Source organism: Ixodes scapularis, unplaced genomic scaffold (genome assembly GCF_016920785.2).
Source record: "Ixodes scapularis isolate PalLabHiFi unplaced genomic scaffold, ASM1692078v2 PGA_scaffold7__128_contigs__length_106722199, whole genome shotgun sequence".
NCBI lineage: Eukaryota > Metazoa > Arthropoda > Arachnida > Ixodida > Ixodidae > Ixodes > Ixodes scapularis.
In genome coordinates this window covers 432,066-453,379 of record NW_024609882.1, presented here as the reverse complement: position 1 = coordinate 453,379, position 21,314 = coordinate 432,066, and positions in this window count along the sequence as shown.

The window sequence follows — 21,314 nt, the reverse complement described above, 5'->3', positions numbered from 1 at the left end:
CTGTTGGGCATTGGGGCCGCGCTGCTGCCGACCTGCCCACTGGCGAGGTGGCTTGCTTCTATAACTTCGGATGGTGACGGAGATGTCCCACTTTGGTCTACCAGCGTGCCGGGCATCGGGCGGCGGAGAAAAGCTCACCACGAAACTGGCAAGTGCGGAGAAAAGCTCGCCGATTTTTTTAACTGAGTGGATTCTGCGTCAAACGTGGCAATTTAACGCAATTCACATTCGTGACTTTATTAAACTTATGTCTTCGTTTTTGTAATATTCTTGAAGTTCATTAGACATATTTACTAATTCCTCAGAAATTAGTAATCATTCATTCGGTATATTTATGAAGCCGCAAGTATAAAACCAGAACATCGTACACCGGTAAAAAAAGACAATTTATTGACAGCTGACAGTGCGCCTTCGGTAGCTCTGTCAGATAAAAAGGTTTGCTCTTTGCGGGCTAATATGTATAGCGGTGTGTGAACCGTTTCAGCTCCGAATATTGTGTACTGCCTAATAGATAAGTAGGTGTTGGTTGATGGCAGCCAACTAAGGCTGCCTATTATTTGTTTTGTGTGCGTTTTGCGACAGCAAAGGACCACGGTGATATCATTGCTGCGCCAATTGCGCCAAACAGTGTCAAGCGGCTAACCCTGCTACATTTTGCCAAAATTTGGGTAATCTGTGCCGAGCCTGTGCCAAAAGACCATTTTTGGTCGCCTTACAAAATCAAAACTAAACTGAGTACCGTAATGAGCACACATGAGCTGGGTGGCGCAAGCGGTTGCCCGACACCAGAGCCGCCCGACACAAAGTACCCTGTATCAATCGTTCATCCGGTCTTGCATGGTTTTTCCCGCCGTCTCTCGTTTCGCGCTCTCGGTGCTCTCGTCGTCATTTTACAGCTTTTTCCACGACAGACGCGGGCATGTGCGGACGCTCCGACACTAGCGTGCCGGGTACCAGCCATGCCATCATGCTGTGAAACAAAACCACGTTTTTGTGCGGCTGGAGTTACTTTGTGAGCTGAAGCACTTGCTCCTGAAAGCAACGGCCGAGGGAAAACTGTATTTGGTCTTTGCCTGCCAGTCACCGTGGTCGCGCGACGTCGGTGTTGCCGTCACCACGTCGCGGAAGATATGGCGCTTTCTGAACAAACGTAAGGACCGCTCTAACGTTCATCAACATTCCTGTTCTTGTTTAATACTCTATTACAAAAATCCCTGTAGGTCAAAGACTGCTGTGTCGAAGTACTGTTTACCGAGGTTTCTCTCTGTAGGCTTTCTTTCGAGGGGACCCCGGTACGTGAAAAACCTGTTGCGAAAGTAAGCTGGTAAAGAGAAGTAGCTAAGGGGGCAAAAAAGGCAATGTCTGCACACTGAACCCGCACAGCGCGCTTGTTTGTCTCGAGTTCAGTCGTTGCACAAAGTGCTCTTGACTTGGGCTCGCAATGCCTCGCATCGATGTGTTCTTTTTTTTTTCTGTGTGTTTAGCTGGTACCTCGCCAGCCAGTCTGGCAAGCACGTGCGGCTGGACTGTTTTTTGTCGCATGCCGGACAGTTACATTTTGTGTACAATTTTGGGAACCAGTTGGCGACGAAGCGGAGTGGCATGGTTTCAATCAAACGGGCATCTCCGCTCGCGTGACAATTTTGCATTGCACTGCAGTGGTCACGTGGATCAGCAGTTCGAGACTGCTTCCATTTATTATATAACTAGTCAACCTAATGCTGGGATATTTAATACTAAGCTGGTCATTTTCATATAAATTTTAATATGTGCAGTTTTGTTCTTATTTATTTATAGCGGGTACATATATATGTATCATTTAACTGAATCATAGCAAAATGTGTCATGTCATTGGCATTTCAGTTACACATAAAAAGACTCTCAGGTGGTCTAACTTGACTATACACCAACTCATGTTTACAAACAAACCGGAGCGCCCGGAGCGCCCCTAGCGGACGCCACCGGCGCCGCGCATGCGCGGTGGGGGTGTGGGCAAGACGCTCGCCGTCGCCCATAAACAAACCATTGAAATGCGATGTTGTCGGCGTCGGTGTGAGTCCCCTTGCCCTTTTTCGCGTTCGAATTGTTGGTTCTACGTCTTCCTGGCATGGTGTGACTACTTCAGCGGCGTCAGCGAAATTACCGAGGCTCATTACACCGCAAAACTTCGCGTGAATAATGTGACATGCGGCGATTCATTCCGCGTGGACGCCGCAGAATGTACGCCAAAGCCTGATTCGCATGATGAGATTTCGCTCAGAATTTTCAATCGTGACGCCGCTCGGGCGGCACAAGCGTGAACCGTAGCTGAGATGGTCGACGACGATACTGAAATCGCAAGCAGAATCGGACCAACTGAATTAGGCATAACAAGTCGATGTTGGTCACTAGTAACAATGACCAACATCTCCTCGTATTTACTGTTTCCATCCAGCCTACTTACCAACCTTCAAATTTAAGTCTTTTGAGGCCTGCACTCACTTCTTATCGCAAGTACCGCGCCAACATTTGGTCTACGGGCCGGCGTCGTCTAAGAGAGCAGACGACAAGCAGAAACGTTTGGAAGAGCAGACGACAATTCAAACAATCAGGCGGCCGTTTGAACTTGAAGACGCACTGAACGTAGTCCGCAGGTGGTCCGCACAACTTGACAGTTTTCTCGCGTTCATGTTGGAAGAAAACAAATAAATCTGATGGCCACAAGTATCCGTGAATTCAACCCAAAGTGCTTCCCGCCCAAGCAATCGTTGTCCGACGGCGTCTGCTTTTCCCTTTTCACGGCATATATCCAGATTCTCGGACGAACCGAGCACGTGGAACCTTGACACTTTTGGTACGGCCCCAGTCGCGGCGTTTTGACGAGAAGGCAGGTTTTTGTCTGGTTCCTTTCAAAACAACGCAGGAACACACGTCTGGCATGGGGACTTCTGCCCACAGCCCCAGACCGGAAGTGCGACCGACGCGCCACCACCGCGCCGTGACGTCACAGAGATGAGTTAGTGTATAATTTGTTTATTGCAGCGAGCAAAGTGTCCTTCGTTTGTCCAGCACTTGAAACAAATATTTTTATTTTTATTCCAAGAATATCTGCTCCAAAAGCCACTTTTTCTGCTCTGAAACACTGTTTTGGCTGCTCCAGAAGCCATTTTTGCTGCTCCAAGAAACTGTTTTGGCTGCTCCAAAAGGTGCTCTAAAACGGCTTAGGCCAATCACACCACTGGGACCACCAATGGGCACAGGAAAGAAGTTAGCGCGATGCTAGCGTGAACAATACCGTTTGCACTGTGACGCTGTAAAAGCAACAACAAAGTTCATTTGCAATCTGGCGCGTGTTGCGGACCAAATATTTCTAATATTCCTATCACGACTGAATTCCCTCGCATGAATAGTACATAAACTTGTAAAAAAATCATGTTCGTTTTTGTTGGTTTTAAAGACATTGTAATACGTCGTTCGTTCTATAAATATTATGCCCGGTATTTTTGTGTCGCATAATTACTATCAAGGTGAGAACGTCGCAGCGTTTTTTTCTCAAATTTCCGGTCTCGAGCACGCGCTTGCTGCATTTGGAGTGCCTTGGCTGCGTGTGCACGCACGCAACGCATGAAAAGCATTATTAACAAAGACGAAGGTCGTGCTGGAGGCGGGAAAACTGAAGCCCCTACCTGCATTTCTCACATTGATGCCATCTTGAAATTTGGTGCCTATGGTGGGTGCTTCCATCGCTTTCTCAAGGAGTGCACATGCGCGTGCTTGGGTGTTGCTTAGAATGGTGCATCCCCGTCTTGAATTAAAATCTTCCATACACACGCGCCACGTCTCTATCAGGGTGGTGACATCTCCGCCATTTTGGTTCCTAGAATGCACGCGCTTCGATCTCGTTCGGAGCGGGTGCTTAGCTCCGAAGCGAGCGTCATTTTGAGGTCAATTTGGTAAGCGCGGGCAGTTCTCAGTACGACAGTGGCTGTCTTCACCCTGTGACAGACGCACATCGAGGAACCCTCTAGACTCCAGCTGAGCAAACTGCTCCAAGCGTTCGAAATGCCAAGCTGTCGAACGAGGGTCTCGCACTAAGGCGTTTGGCAGATAAAAAATGAAGCTGTTTATTGGGGGTTTCAAAGCACGTATCTGGAAACGGGAATAGAAACAAACACTTTTACAGAGGTGTGGACGTTCAGCATGGAGCCATATGCTTTATTTTTCGGTCGTTTATCGCGTATGTTTACAAAACTTCTGAAATACAGTAGATGACACTTTATTTTGACTGTGTTCGTATTTCGAACAATTTGACAAAAGTTACGCACTTGTGAGAACAGAAATCTGGAGACTGAGAAAATATTTACCGAGGGCAGTATCGGACGCAACATAGCAATCGTGGCTTTTGAAATTTAATTACATGTCTCAAAATTATTCGCTGCAATGGTCACTGTGGCAAAAAAGAATGTCGCAATTGTGGCTGTAAAGCTTTTTACAATTGGATCGAGGTCATTGGATGGGGCATTTAACAGTAGTGTTACTGAATAAGGAAATTAATAACGTGTAATCTCCCCATTACCCGCGACCACAGCCCTCGTCCTGTTGGGCAAGGAGCCATAGAGCGCGGTCACGAAGTCCGGCTCGCCCCGAAGTTGTACCCATTCACGGCTGACCTCTTCCCATAGTTCGTCGGAAGTGGCGCGACGTAGAGGACACCGTGCCATGGTTGACTTGGTCCGCCCCCAAACGTGTGCGACGATGTTGAGGTCGGCTCCTTTTGGGGGCCAAGGCAGCGTTGCGACACAGCGTTCCTCCAGGAGGGACCGGACCTGGCGTGACGTGTGGACTGGGGGCTGTTCGTGTTGTAAAACAAAGTCTCCACCTGGAAACGGGCCATCCAGGACGTAAGGCAGCGTGACGTGGACGATTATTACGCAATAATCGTCCGACGTCATGCTGCCCTCAATCCTGAAGAGCGGTCTCGGTCTATCTGGAGACACCGCGCCCCAGACGTTGACGGCGTTTCAACCACTGGAGGCGACCTTCTGCACAGACTGCTCTTCGGAGCTGAAGAACAATGTTCGATCTTTGAAAGTCACGTTTTAATAGCGATAGGGGAATAAATAAGCTATTCTCACCGGCAACATACTGGCCGCCACACGCGGAGCCGTTGGTCCCACCGGGTCGTGAACGTCGACTCGTCAGAAAGCACCACCTTGGCCCAGTCTTCCCGCGTCCATGACTCATGCTTTCTGGCAAACCGAAGCCGGTCTCGCTTTTTTTGAGTCGGTGAGGAGTGGTTTTTGGGCTGCCATGCGGTTTGCCAGTCCGGCCTCAGAGAATCTTTGGCGCACTGTCGGGATGGATGCCTCGATCGCCAGGGCTTCCCGAACCTCCCGCGCCGATTGAAAGGGATTTACAGCTACAGCTGCAACAATCTGGTGATCTTGGTCCACCGTCGTTGCTCGAGGGCGCCTGTTGTGCGACGCGACCTCAAGAAGTCCTTCATCCCTGTATTTCTAAATTATTCGATTTACTGTCGATAATGGCCGTCCTGTCATATCCGCAATAGCCCTCTGCGAATATTCTCTCAGGCACAGATTAACGATGCGTTGCCGTTTGTCCATCGGCACTCTTGACATTTTGGTGTGTCTCGCCCGATTACTGAAAGTTTGAGTTGCAAACTAGCGGACTGATTATCGCATGATAACCCGAAGCGACTCTGAACTTTATGCTGTGTCATGCTGCTTTTACAGTGCCTAGGTGCAAATGGTATCATTTAGAAGAATGGATATTTGGGCGAGTGGGTTGGAAATCATCGTGGAAAAGAGCACGATAAAAACGACTAGGACGTCCCGTGTGTTTCTTCTACGTCCTCCGTTTTTTCCGCCCTGTTTTCTATTATAAAGGACGTCACCCACGTTCGCACCGAACTAACTTCTTGCCTCTGCGAATCAGTAGTCCTTTACTCCCGCACAACCCACGCAAAGTCAACAAGAGGCAGTCTTAGTTGATTGTTTTGATACCTCCTATAACATTATGAAGCATGCTTAAAGGCGTCGGCGAACTATCGGGTATCATTATCGGCGTCGTGAGAATAATCTCCCAAAAGACTCCTGATCGCACAGATGACCGTAAAAATATTTATACGAGTTATCTTCGCTGCCGCCCATCGCTTGCAAAAAATACTCTTCGTCATTGGGGAACATTTTCGCGGTTTCGCCGACCGTTTTTCGCTAGCAGACGGCCCGGAAGTGCAGAGTGGTGCGGCGATGGCCAGAGACGGTATATCTGCACCGCAAGGTGCACTTATAGTTGAAAGTGTAATCGCCAGGGGGCACCAATAGTACCGCGGGCCACGCGGAGCGGTGTTCGCACTCATATTGATTGTGATAGTACGTAACGTTAAATCAGCCGGGTTACTTTTTTATTTCTCTCTTAGGATTACAGCGGAAGCATTTATGTTGTGTTATGAAAACGTCGTACAGCAAATGGCAAGAGGAAATTTTTGTCCTCCCCTTTCCGTACACTGGTTTTGCTCGTTTTACTGGGTCGAGATTGTGACTTCGCTCACCTTGGAAGAGTGACGCTGGTGGTACAGCGGTCAGTTTGAGATGGTCGCCACCCTTCCTTTTGCTTGTCCTCAGAACAGGATGTTTGGAAGTTTGCATAGTTTGAAAGAGTTCCTGGCTGCATCAACACTATTCGGAGAGCAAGTTGTCTGCTTCTTGCGCAGGGATTGCCATGACATCAGAACGACTCAGAGTCCTGGTTGGCTTTGATTCGAAGGATGGCGGGTAGACCTCAATGCTAGGTGACTCGGTGTCTACCCACGATTTTTAGCCAATAAGAGGTTGGTGCTCTGACATGGTTGCAACCTCTGCGCACGAAGCAGACAAACTTGTGTTCTGCATATTGCTGCGTTTAAACTACAACCTGCTGAATGAAAGAGTGAAAGCGGAATTTGACCGCCTGTACTAGTTTTGCCTTTGGAGCCCGAACTAGCTTGCAGAGCATAAAAATATTTTTGAATGGTAGTTGAAGCCCTAGGATGTGGTGTCTCATAACTTACCTTTTGAGCGCTTTCTCGGAGTCTAGCCGGGGCAACATTCTTTGGCACGAAGAGTAAAAGGTGGCACACCATACATTTCACTCCGCACATCTTCATTTTTGTTCCTGCGTGCACTGAATTACTTGAGATTTCTTCCGATGCACTGCAGCTTTTCTGGACCTCAACTGGTCAGTCTTCATTCGATATAGTTCTTAAGTAATGTGTTGGCAGCTGCCCGCAGGATGTTGCTAAGCGCTGTGTCAGAGTGGTGCCCATTTTTGCGAATGTCTAGGTTTTTGTTGTCGAAAGCATGGGCCTTGACAAACTTGGAAGCACCTCTTTTTGGTTGCCTCAAGTGTGAAAGCGTGTGGCATTTTCTTTCAAGGCGAGTTTTTCTAGCGCGAGTTGTGCGTGAGAAAGAGCGTTGATCACAGCCGGCTGAGGAAACTTGAGGCCACCTCTGGTGAGGTTTTTGATGTCGCATGTTGTCCAATGTGTCGGGAATGATGACTCGATCAAAGCACAACCTCACTCGTTGCCAAGAGGCAGTCACTTTCATGGTGTCCCTAACTACTACAAAGCATTCAACATGCGGGTGTCCTCAATGTGCACTAACGGAGCCACACTTTTGGCTTTCTGTGTCAGCCAGAATTCTGCGACGTGAAGAAAGCTGGGAAAGGAACTGGGCGTAGGACGTTACTCTGTTCCTCTCTAAGTGCTGATAGTGAGAGCTGGATGGCTTCCTGTAGCTGCATTGCCTCAACACACTTCCCAAACTGGCGCACAATCAGACTAGCTTGAAATGTAGCTCCCACGCCTGCAAATAATGGCAGGAGGGACAGACAACTGAAATCCATAGAGTTCTCTAGTGCATACGAGGAAGTCTTGCGCAACCTGCTTTATCCCGCAGTGATTTTAAAGAGAGTGCAGTCAAACTTTCTTAAACCGCATTTTTAGCACCCATTATCTGGGAGGCTGCCTGAGACTGGCGAGCGGCATGCGCTCCAGACTACGTAGCGAGTAGTGATGGCGATTTCACGTCGGACAAGACAGACTGTGTCATGAAAAGGCCGAGTGACTTAAAGGAAACAATGACACTTATCGAGGCGCAGATTTTTTCGTAAAGGCAATAATTCCACCTAAAGGGTCTGTCTGCAATGCCGGTTAGCACCGCGTGCTGAAAAATTTTGCACCGCTATCTTGCGATAACCTCAAAGTGCACAAAAGTGGCACGTTATAAAAGAAAAGCATCTGTTTCGCAGCTTATAAACTTTTTAGAGAAAAATGCTAGAACAATTTTAAGGACTATTGACGGTTGAAGCGTAGGTCTTGAACGACGATGCAGTGTTTTGTGCAAGTGAAGACAACAGTACCACGCACACTCGCGTGAGGGTTCAGAGAGGCTTCGGTCAAAATGTTTACTTGGGAATCTGCGCTTAAAGACGTGGCGTCACTCGGGGGACGGTGAGAAGACCCGTGGTCACGTAAATGTTCGTGGTTACTGAAGGTTGTTGACCCACTAGGATGTTTCCACGGGTACCACGTTGAGAAGAGCACTATGGCGTTTCTCCTGTTTCCGTGTGCTTGTAAAGCCCATATGATATTTGCCTTGTTTGTATAAGACACCATTCGAACACGTTTGAAGCTGTTGTAAACCTGAGTGTACTGAAGTTGCTGGCACAATCTGACGCTGAAAACAAATAGAAAAAATTTGAACTTTTTTGGCGTGAGCGGACGTCTTTAGGTGAGGCTGCACTTTGAAACTCGAATCAATCATTCTTTGCATGGCGAAGGAGGACTTAGAAGTCAAAGCTCAATCTTGCAATGTCATGCTCTTTAGAACAGCCAGGTGTTCCTTATCGCCTGACTGCATGCAAGCCCCTGCGTGCTACTAGGCTTTTTTGTTTTTTATGAGGGAGGGAGGCCAATGGGCTGTCCTGACTGGCAAATTGTCTGGCCTTGGTTCTGCGCTTCGTTCTAACAGCTGCCGCCAAGATGGGCTCGGGTAAGAAGCCAAAACCAGAGTATGCGTCAGAGTTGAAGGTTTTTTTTTTTAAACATGGTAAAATGCTCGGCATGCCTTATGCTTGTCTACAAAGGGTTGATATAAGGGTTATTGATGATGCCCAGTAAGTTTGTAATTGAAACTATGACCTTAAAATGGACAAATAGAAAGTTACTTTCTGGAAACAAGAAAACTATTTTTTCTATGTAGGTTCCTGGGCAGACACCAACACGGCTTCAACATTTTTTCTGCGCGATGCTTGGTTTTTGCAGGAGCGTTTTGGCCTGCGTTTTTTTTTAAACACACTGCGTATATATACCGGGTGTTTTTGCGAAGACTTTCAAAAATCCTAAAAATTAGGGCGTTTGAATAAACATGAAACTGTCTTCGGGAACAAACTACCAGCCACGGCGGATGTCAGGAATTGCCAAAAACATACTAATTAGCCAGCTAATTTACTAAAATTCTTTAATTAGCTTTTTAATTAGCGCAGTTAGGTGGCCCGTACCAATGGTAAGTTTGTAGGTGTGGACACGATGATCTCATATCCGTTTTTTAAACGGGGAAGAAGTAATTTTCCTAAGCCCTCCAGCGCGAGAAAATCTCGACCTTTTTTCTGCAGAAAACCCAAACGAAGTTAGGAGCGCAGGATATCACGTGCAAAAGAAAGTTCCCCTGGTGACGTGTTAAAACGTCACCCGATCTACGTCACACTGCTCACACCGTCCGCGTTATTTTACCGGGGAGAGCTCGGCACGGAGGCATGCACTTGTTTTTGTCTCGTCACTCGGCAAAAAAAAAAAAAAAAAATCTCAAGTCAGCGACGTGGTCACTGCTTTTGATAGCTGCGAAAGGCACTGACCTCATGTGATGCCTATAACTTTACCTCAGGAAGTTTGATTTTTGTTTCTTTTTAGCACCGCGATAGTTGCATGTGAAGAAAAAGCGACATTCACTCTTCCGTGACCCTTTATAGACCTTTCCAACAAACGCCTTCTGCGAGCTGCCATCTTTTCTTACTGGACTGTTAGCGGCTTCTGAGCACGCGCAATAGCGCCTCTTGCAAAAAAAAAAAACGTAGACCGCGCCTGCGTAACGGTCTAGTGACTCGACATTTTTCGCCTGGGCGATAAGCGATGGAAAGGTGTATACTCTCATTCTGCGCGTCCCTTCAGCAGTATGTTTTGTGTCATTCCTTGAGAAATTTTACTCGAGAGCCTAGTTTTTTTTACGAATTACCGGCTTTACAGAAAAGCAGCCCGAGTACGGCTTCCTTTCTGCAAAATAAGTTTGTGTTGCAAAATAATTGTGCGAGTCATCTCAGATATCTCTGCTACGGGGAGCGGACTATACTCTTCATTTATGATTGTAGGAAATCGTATTTCGTGTACATTCAGTTTTTATTTCGCTGCTTCGACAGTTTCCAATCATAGGTAAACGCTCCTGAACAAACACCATTTGGTTATTTTCATTTCTTGGTGGGATTATTGTTTGGCACGGCAGCACAATAGTATTTTCACATCAGGTGCTCAAAGTGCAATCCGTCCATTGCGATGCACAAAAGAAAACGCTCCTTCATTGCGTCGACTGCAGACACAAGCATCTGCCGGGGAATGTTCTGCAGTGATGCTTTCACACGCTCCTTCAGATCTTCGAGGCTGGCTGGTTCCGTTGCAAAAACTTTGTTTTTAACATACCCCCAAAGGAAAAAGTCCAAGGGAGTCAAATCGGGTGACCTAGCAGGCCAGGCGGTGGTTCTACCACGCCCAATCCACTGGTGGGGAAAGTTTGCATCCAGGAACTGCCGAGCCCCTAAAGAAAAATGGGGCTCCATCATGTTGAAACCACATTTGTTTCAAAACATTCAGTGGCAGCTCCAAGGCGAATTCCGATACTTCACCCTTCAGAACATCATCTGTGTATTTCCTTCCGGTGAGATTGCCGTCAATAAAATATGGACCAACAATGCGGCCTCGAAAAATAACGCACCACACATTGGCTGCCCATGTCACTTGGTGCCTGTACTGTCGTAGCCAGTGGGGGTTGGTGTCTTTCCAGTTCCTGCAAAACTGGGCCTCGTCGGTCCAAAGAACGTTGTGCAGAAATTCCAGGTCGCGGTCACACTGAATTAGGCACCAATTGCAGAAATCTAGGCGCTTCTGAAAGTCATTTGGTGTCAGCTCTTGGTGAAGGCATACATGGTACGGATGGTACTTGTGCCTTGACAAACTCTTCCAAACTGAAGATGCACTCGCTCCAGAGGCCTTGGCAATTTGTCGGACGCTCATGTGCGGATTGACACTTACGAAGGCCAGGACGTCGATGTCATCTCTTGCATCGGCAGGTCGCTTCCTTCTTTGGGGATGGACTGATCCTCTAAATCGGTTAAATACCGATATAAACATAGGACGTGAAGGCACCCGACAATCTGGATGTGGAGCTGCAAACAAATGGGAGGCCAGATCCGTGTCTCCTTCCGCTCACAAAACTGATTAAGATGTCCACCTTCTCTGATAGAGAAAAGTGTCTCTGCGTTGGCATGGCCTTACCAGCATTCCAGCAGTTGCGATGCTGATGTCTCTGAACTGGTGAGGAGGCGCTTTCACGCTTTCAAAAACCTTTAAGGTCTAGCACGTCTAGCACCTCAACAGCGAATGCAGCCGCTTTTTGTCAACTTGGCGTAACAAACAGTTGAAAACGATTGGCGACTCACGTGCAGCCACTGTCGCGTAAGATTTGTTGATTTCACGGAAAGCTCTGCTTTTGTGCTCTGATGAGGTCCGAAGTGGCCAGTGAATTAACACAAACTGCTGCGCACGCTAGTGATAAAACAGTCGAATAATGGTGCTGCACTTCTAGATCTTATAGACCTTTCCAACAAACTCCTTCTACGAGCTGCCATCTTTTCTTACTGGACTGTTAAACGCCTTCTGAGCACGCGCAATAGCGCCTCTTGCGAAAAAATCGTACGCCGTGCCTGCGTAACAGTCCAGTGACTCGACATTTTTCGCCTGGGCGATAAGCGATGGAAAGGTCTATAGTAAGTGCATCCGAAGCGACGAAAAAAAATATAAAAAAGAAGCGATCCTTGAAATAATACGCTCCTCATGAGGTCAGCGCCTTTCACAGCTATCAAAAGCAGCGACCACGTCGCTGACTTCAGATATCTTTTTTTCTTTTTTGCGCCGAGTGACGAGACAAAAACAAGCGCATGCCGCCGTGCCGAGTACTCCCCGGTAAAATAACGCGGACGGTGTAAGCTGTGCGACGTAGATCGGGTGACGTTTTAACACGTCACCAGCAGAAGTTTCTTTTGCACGTGATATCCTGCGCTCCTGACCCGCTTCGTTTCGGTTTTCTGCAGAAAAAAAGTCGAGATTTTCTCACGCTGGAGGGCTTAGGAAAATGACTTTTTGCCCGTTTAAAAAACGGGTATGAGATCATCGTGTCCACAGCTACAAACTTCATTGGTACGGGCCACCAAACTGCGCTAATTAAAAAGCTAATTGTAATGATCCCTAGATTAGTCTTCCGAACTCAGTGGATGATTTCAAACGTTCATTTATTCTGCCTTATTCCGTTCCTCGTTCTCATCTTCTTCTCTTTTTCGTCGTCCTGTTTTCTCTCACTCCTCGTCGTCGTTGGCGATCTGATCCGAATCCACTTCACTCTACCACGCTTTGGACTCATCCATTCTTGGATGATATTGAAAGACATTTCCAATTGACGCGATAAAGTCTTCAGGTTTGTCCTCGGGTGGGACTGTTCACCCTCGTTTATTCGTTTTTTGTCTCTTCTTCCCCCGTGCGAGGGCAGTTTTTCATGAAACCAGCCTGTGTTGCAGCCAGGTTCGAAGACCGGTTCCAGTCAAAATACGCCGCTGTGGACGATCGTGTGAACGATCGTGTTCTCTACCCGTTGAGTCTTGAGTCATCCGACTGCTCTGATGCTGATTCTTGTCAGCCAGTGGGTTGGGCAGGTCCTGAAGGCACTGGAGTAGCGCTTCCACCGACTTCGGAGATCTTACATGAACTTGCCTTTGCAGGTCTCGTGGAAGCCCGTGGGTGATTAGGGCTACTGTTGACGGTGGCGGTAGCCCTGGTTCAGCAAGTTGAAGAAGTCTTCTCTTCTCGTAGAAGTACTCCAGTGGAGAACTTGGTCGGAACTTAAAGATCGCGCGGTCCCATCTCTCTACAGCGTTTTCCTGAAAACTCGTCAAAAAGCTATCTTTCCAGTCGCTCCAGGTTGCCGCGGGGTGGTCTCTCAGGTGCAGGTCATACCACTTCTTAGCGATTCCATTGAGGTAAAGACGCATGTTCTTAATCCTATCCTCTTCCGTTACCCAGTAGTTCTTTTCTGCGGCATACTCATAAAAATCGATCCAGGCCTCCGCACTTGAAGAGAAACCATCGAATACGTCCGGCTTGACGAGCTCAAAACGAGGTCTTTGTGGGGCTTTCAGTGCCGAGACGATCGCTCCCATCAGCTCGGTTTGCTGTGCCATTTGTTGCTGCTGCAATTGTAGCGACTCCATCATTATTGCTACGATAGAAGCTGATGTTTCCGGGTGATCTAGGTGACGGAGGCTTGGTTTTAGAACCAAGTCTTCAAATGCCGAAAGCTGGATATTCACCTTAGCCGACCCTTTGCTGATGAGTTCCTCGGGTGAGAGCTTGGCCTTTGGAAGAACCAACTCGATGAGCTCCGGAGTGCTGACGTGTCCAGGCAGCTGTCGTTCATCATCGTCTTGTTGGTAGCTTACGAGCACCACTTCGTTGTTGGCCGTTTTTTTCACGGTAAATGTTACCCACATGTTGGTTCCTGCTTGAGGATCCTGTCGACTGCGCCAAATTGTAATGATCCCTAGATTAGTCTTGTTCATTTATTCTGCCTTATTCCGTTCCTCGTTCTCATCTTCTTCTCTTTTTCCTTGTCCTGTTTTCTCTCACTCCTCGTCGTCGTTGGCGATCTGATCCAAAGCCACTTCACTAATTAGTAGATTTTAGTTAATTAGCTGGCTAATTAGTATGTTTTTGGCAATTCCTGACATCCGCCGTGGCTGGTAGTTAGTTCCCGAAGTGTTTTATTTTTTTTCAGACGCCCTAATTTTTAGGATTTTTGAAAGTCTTCGCAAAAACACCCGGTAGATATATACATAGGGTGGTTCAGGTCACCAGGCTCGATCTAAAATGGTCCGTAAAAATCAACGCCTGCACGTAGATATGTAAACTTTTCGTCAAAGGTGTAATTCACGGGTCGGTTTTTTCTCGTAAAATTACAAAGCGTAGCTCTCTTTCTGTAAAAAATAAGGCCAAGAAACTTGCCAGGGTTTATGACAGGCAGCAACGCGGACGACGGGTTCAGTAGCGGGGTGTGTTTGGCGTTCGTATTGATAGATGGCGCTACCTCCTTATCGCGACGGATCTCGACCACCGTAGTTTATTAAAATGAATATAATCTTTTTGAAATGCACCTTCGGTTAAAAAATAAATGCGATTAATAAAAGCAAAACTTAAGTAAAAAAATGCGTCTGCATAACTGCGGCGCTTTTGCTGCCAACGGATTTCGTCTGCATGTCGTCTGCTATCTTTCGCTGGTCGGCGGCACCTTCAGACGCTGCTCTCAATGCCATCTATCAATACGAACGCCAAACACACACCGCTAATGAAGTTGGTCGTCTGGGTCGCTGCCCGCCGTAGACCCTGGCAAGTTTCTTGACCCTATTTTCTACTAAAAGAGAACTACGCTCTGTAATTTTTCTAGAAAAAAACCGACCTGTGAAATGCACCTTTGATGAAAAGTTTAGATGGCTACGTGCAGGCGTAGATTTTTACGGTCTATTTTAGATCGAGCCTGGTGACTTGAACCACCCTATATATATATAAACGGCAGAAAAAATACTTCAGACGGTTGTTTCGAGTTTTATAATATATTATTCGCAAAGTCACTCGACATTTCGGCCTGAGACAGACCTTTTTCAAGACTGGTTACATGAGATGAAAAATCGACACACCTTGGCTACATCAGATGGCTTATGACGTCGAGAGATAATGCTAATCCAAAACATCTGGGCTTCTTCAAGAGCTCACGATACACTCGACACGGTCGAAGGATGAGCCCCCAGCGTAAACCTGGCCGTGGAGAAAGACAACACTGGAAAATCTGGCTGAACCAAGACGGAGTGGCAGCCACAAAACAGCAGGCGCCAAATGCTCGGCAAAAATCATATTCAATAAACGCAAAAAAAAAGTTGCAGCATTTGAGAGATCGTCACGAGCTGCCTCTTCAGTTTGAAATATTATTAAAATGACCTCTACATACCAGGAATCGTGGATAGCCTCTATAGCCTATGGAATGTGTACGCTCACGCAAATACAGGAGGATCGGGTAAGTTCACCGCGTGAGTAGAAGTATCCAATTGTAATTGGCAATATGGCTAGGAAAAGATTACCATGCAGGTGGCTGTGGTACATGGAGGGAAACTTTACTGATGTGGAAACATTCCCGGTTATTTCCGTTTTGCTTAACGTAGGTTTGGCTGAAAAAAAAAAGCTGATTTATGATTTATTGGAGATTCAATTATTTAAAGCGCTTAAGCAAACACCATCTGAAAAAGTGGTCAAACGTTATTAGATCTCGCTATAAGAAATATGTTGATATCTAGACCTAGAAGTAATGAAGCCTGATGAGAAACTAATATATAATAATCCAGAAATACAATTGGTCTTTCTACACACTACCAGCGCCAACAGAAAAGTTGGGTAATGCATGGAAATCATTCTAGATAAAAGAGACACAACTGCATTTACAAAAAGAGCAATACTAGTTACACATTCATTCTCAAACTGTTTTTGGTGTCCAACAAAACATTTTATTGTTCCAGTTGCACTGCTGTACAGCACAAACAATTTCTTAACATTGAACTAGCACATTTCATCAACCAGTGTACAACACTGAAGGCAAAGGCAAGGCCGACACTTTGCACTTACTGCACAAATGCTACATAGCTGTAGAATCGAATGAAAAGAAAAAAAATGGCGTCTTTGAACATGGTTGGTGGCAGCATGTCCACGTCAGACTCGACAGGTCGTGTTGGAGTGGTCAGGCTCAACAGTTGCGCTGCAGGTTGAGTGCATCCTGTATCAGATAATGTGAACGAGTGTACACAAAGGGTTAAACTGTCAAGTCTGATGGAGGAGGTTATCATCAGCTTAAAACATTCTTACGTCTTTGGCCACATGCTTCATTCCCAGGATCCCCGCTGTATCGTTCTATTACGAGCGCCTACGGATGATGGACTGTACGCCAAGATGAGCTAGGAACGACCGACTCGTCATCGTCTTTTATTCCCGCACCGTGAAAAAGGTTCATCCTTTTTCCTCTGCATTTAAAAAAAAAGTTTAAGATCACACAAACATGCTAGATAATAAAAAAGAACAGGAACAAAAGAGAGAAAGAGAAAAAAAGAAAAAAAAAAGCTACGGCATTTGCTGGAACGATTCATCATAACTTGGTCTCCGTGGAGGCTGCCTGCTTCTGCCAGATGGGCGTGATGAGGGCCCCCACTCCGTCTGAGCTTGCGGTGCTTCCTGGCCCTCTGTCTCCATCTGTACCGTCTGGTCCAGGCGACTCCGGTCTCCCATCGTCTTCCGATTCCGAGTCGTCGTTTCTTCGTCAACTTTCAGGAGATGTTGCCTGTTGCGACGGAACGTCCTGCCATCTTCTGTGATGACGCTGTACGATCTAGGAGCGACGTAGGACAACGGCTGGCGTCATGCCAGCCGTTGAAGTAGGAGTTATGATCGTTGTTGACGATGTTGCCGTGGCGAATCGCCGGGAGGCATGGAACAGAAAGTCGTTCTAGGGGGGAAAGAAATGGCCATCACCTCCGTGATGATTCAGTGAAGCAGGGAATGTCGATAGGGCACACACTGGAGGAGCAGAGCCAAGAAGCACTGGCAGCTGGCAAGCCAAAACCTGAACGATGAAGAAACGCAGAACGTGAGGTACTCTCATCGTGTTGCTGTTCCCATGCCCACTAGCTAGGAAGATACCTATGTTGGCAACTGGGGAACTCGATAGAAGGTGAGGTTGCAGCCACCATTCTGACCGAGACATCTTCGTTAGACAGGAACACTTCCTGGTGAACCTCGGAAGAGCTGCATAACCTTTGCACTTGGGATAGTCAGCACTCCTTGGGTGTGGCACTTTGAACTTGTACACTCGAGGGCTGCATCAAGGTTGTTGGCACCTACCATTGCTCCTTGCAGATCACGCATTTCCTTTTACAACACGCGTAATGACATCACCTGTCATGCAGTCAAAGGCACTCTTTTCTCAACTCGCGGATCAGTCTGTCTGAAAAGAATCTTTCAGGACTGTCCTGGTACCTGGCTCTATGAATGATCTGCTAGGAAGAAAGCTCCATCGTCTGTGCTCTAGCTTTCATTTCTTGGTACTTCCAGGTACCGCGACACAGTTAGAACTCGCAATGCTACTTTGCACTGGTAAGGAGCAGGGATCGGGTTTTCAAGACAAATCATTGAAAACAAGTTCTTGCGGCTGTCTCGCGTAAATCTACTTTTCAACACAAAACTGAAACCATCTTGCTGGAGAAGTTGTGTCTGTAGTCCCAGAATGCTTGTTGTGCTGAGTAGCACACCAGTGTGGACTGGTTTCCAAGTCCCGTCACTTATTTGGATCGCTGTAAACAAGTCAATGAAAGACTCCAAGAGGGCAAGAGCTTCTGAGTTGCAAGGAGGTATGCAAAAGAGCTGGTTAGGAAACATAATTGAAAGAAAACCTGAGACTGGTGCTGTCCATTTTGTGATTTGTCCTAGTCTTAGTTTTCCTTTCAATGAAGCTTCTGAGTGTTTTGTTGGTTTTTGCAAATTTAGGGCAAAGCATGGATGATGGCTACACATTAAATCAAACCAGTGGTTCATTTTCTTGAAAAACCAGGCATTGGTTAACCCGATGGGGCTCAGCAGTCGAAGCCTTACCATCACCTCTAGCGCACATGCTGTGCTGGGACTCATCAGCTGGAGCTCACCTTCAATTTTTCAAAATGGTCAGGCGATACATGTGTGTCTGTGAGATTTGTGGCCATCTTAAAGGGCAACTCCACTCAAAAAGTCGACTCTATCTAAATGGCTGATATCGCTTTAGGGGGTCAAAATACGGTCATACCCAAAATATCACGTCAAACCGACGCCACATTACCGATTAAAACCAATATTAAAAATGTTCTCCCGGTTCGGTTAGCGGCCCGAAAGCGGATGAGCAACGCTGGCACCGGGTGAGGTAGTGAAGCAACACTGAGCAATGACGTAGGTCTAGTCCTACGCTCTCGTACGGACGCCGCGGACGCTTCGTTTCCGTGGAATTCTGCGATTCTGCTGACGGCAAGAGTGCTTACCACGTTATCCTGTGTTCTCTTATATTTATTAGCGTCCAGGCAGTTCATTTAACTCCAGCATTGCTTCCGCGACAGCGCGGAAGAGAGCGAAGCAGTGCTGCTCGCTCACGCGCGTGTCGTGGAGCCGGAGAGACTCGCCGGACTCGCGTTGGGCAATGTCGAGCACGACTTGTAGTGCCGCGGGTTGCACCGACAATCCGGTGCGCAACCCGGAGCTGCGGTTCCACCAGTTTTCAAGAGACCGGAAGAGACACAAGGTGTGGGTCGGTGCGGTTCGCCGGATAGACTTCGGGAGACCGCCGACTCCGAGCTCCAATGCGAAGCTTTGCTCCCAGCACTTTACATCAGACATCTACACGGGATCTGCGGCTGCTGACTGTTGCGGGTTTCTCCACGAAACATGCGTCTTTGAAGAAGGATGCGGTGCCGTCGCTGTTCGCGTACCGTCCGCCGGCTGCTCCGGCACGATCGGCAGGACGCAGCAGGTCGCGGCTGATCTAACTTGCGTGCACATAAAGGCACCTTAGCTTTAACAACTTAGACCGCTTGTGGACACATCTGTCCATCTATCTCCCATTATTTCTTTTTCTCTCTGTCCGCGAGCAAGAAACAAATAGTCACGCTGCGCCGGCACTGACCGCGTCATATTTATGGCAGTCGGATTTGGTTTTCAGCCGGCAAATTTATAAATACACACTCAAACTTACTACTTTTGGTGCATATTACCAAAGTGAAGCGGTAAAAAAAGAAAATGTGCAACTTAACTTCCGTTTTGAAACTCCACGTGGGACTTAGCCGACATTGTCGGTGCGTCGGCTCAGAAGCGCGGGACCAGAACTAGGTCATGCCGACGACGCGCCACTAATATCAGTGTTGCCAAGCTGCTTCAGCCGGTAGTTTCGGTTTCGCCGTGCCGCCGCAACGATATTTAGATTTGCGATATCTACAAAACTATACACACTACCGAAAAACAAATTCTATCTCGTGATTCAGGGTCGCCGACTTCGACTAAACAGATCATAACCCAAAAAGCGTAAAAATGGAGTGGAGTTGCCCTTTAAAGTGCTTACCCTTTTCATGGGCAAGCCCTGACAGGCCACAGGCAACAATGTCACAGGGTGAATTAAACCTTGCAACAATGTCTTGCGAAAGACGTATCAGCTGTCCACAGCACAAGTGATTCCTCAAGCTTTCACAATGTGAGGCACGTCGGCGAGGAAAAAAAAATTGTTTTGAGAGAGGTTGTGAATGTGCAGCACCGCATGATACAGGGCTGTTTCTTTCTGCGTAGATCCCAAACTCCTTCCACATTGCTCGGTTCCCTGACCCCATGTCACTAGTAGCAGCAATTCCATCCAAGCCAATGGTGGCACACTGCTGGATGATGCTGTTGATTACTTCAGCACAGCGAGAAGCCGAAAAAGATGACCCCATATAGTCGTATGCCAGAACCTGGTTTCAACATGTGGAAATGCCGCCGACCATAAAAGCAATGCGGTGCATAGCCAAGACTGGCTCATCATGTGTCCTCTCGAAGAGTGGGCAAGGCGAAAGCGCAGGGAACAGAGCGCTCATCATGTGTCCTCTCGAACTATTACAGACCCTGCTGCTATCTTTTGCCGGTGCATTGGCTTCGCGACCACAGTTTGCTGACCCTGCATGTCACCTAACGTCATCGAGCTGCTTCAGTCATGCTGACAACAGCCATTTCATCAAATCCTTCCTGGACTACCACGTGATCAGCGGAGGTGGGACGTCATCTGCTGGGACCCCTATAAGACCATCGCCTCACACGACCATCTTCAGTGGGCAAGGCGAAAGCGCAGGGAACAGGGCGCTCATCATGTGTCCTCTCGAACTATTACAGGTTAGTTACGCATGCTCGCGTAGAAGTGATGATAAATGCCTTGTTGTTGTGCCTTGCCCACGTACTTTGCTAGTCATTGCATCCGATTGTCTCCATGTGTGCAAATTATTACTATGCGGGGACGTGGAAGAAAACCCGGGCCCAACAGTTGAAGAAATGTTTGAATCACTTTTAGAAGGTCAAAAGGCCATACGGAATGATTTGGCCGAAGTTAAGAAAAGGCTAGAAGTGACAGAGTCAACTGTGAGCAATATTGGTGTGCGGATAAATCAGCTTGAGAGCGATGTTAAAGAAATGTTCGAGAAAACTGAGACCGTGGATAACTTAAATCAATGCGTCATGAGGATGCAGGAGGCCATGAGATTGCAGAACCTAAAGTTAGTCGCGCTGGAGGACCGTGGCAGGAGAGCGAATTTGGTTGTTTTTGGAATTAAAGACTCTCCTGAGGAAACGGAGGCGGTGCTGCGTCATAATGTGATCAAAGAAGTGTTCCTGGATAAACTGGGTGTAAGTTGTTCTTCCGTGGCAAGAATTCATCGGCTGGGGAGGCCTGCTAAAGATCGGCCGGTCATACTTTATTTCCAAGACTATCATGAAAAACAGGCAGTTCTGCGGAATAGTGGGAAACTGAAGGGAACGCATATTTTTATTCAGAACGACTATTCTCCAGAAACACTCCGAAAACGAAAAGAGCTTTGGCGGACCGCTAAAACCGATAAAAATCACGGTATGAAGGTTTCTCTGGTAAACGATAAACTTCGCATTAACGATGCGTACTACGTATGGGACGACGCTTCTAACACACGTATTCCAGTACAGGCGGCGAGTGGGAATGACACTCATAATAAAGACAACTCAGTAGAAGTGATGAGCAGGGACGACGCTTTTAATGAACACATCCCAGTGCGGGCGGGGAGTAGCACACAGTATACCACCTAGCAGTTACAGTCCCCGTCGCATCAGTTACGTGTGCTTTCATTGAATGCCAGAAGCATTG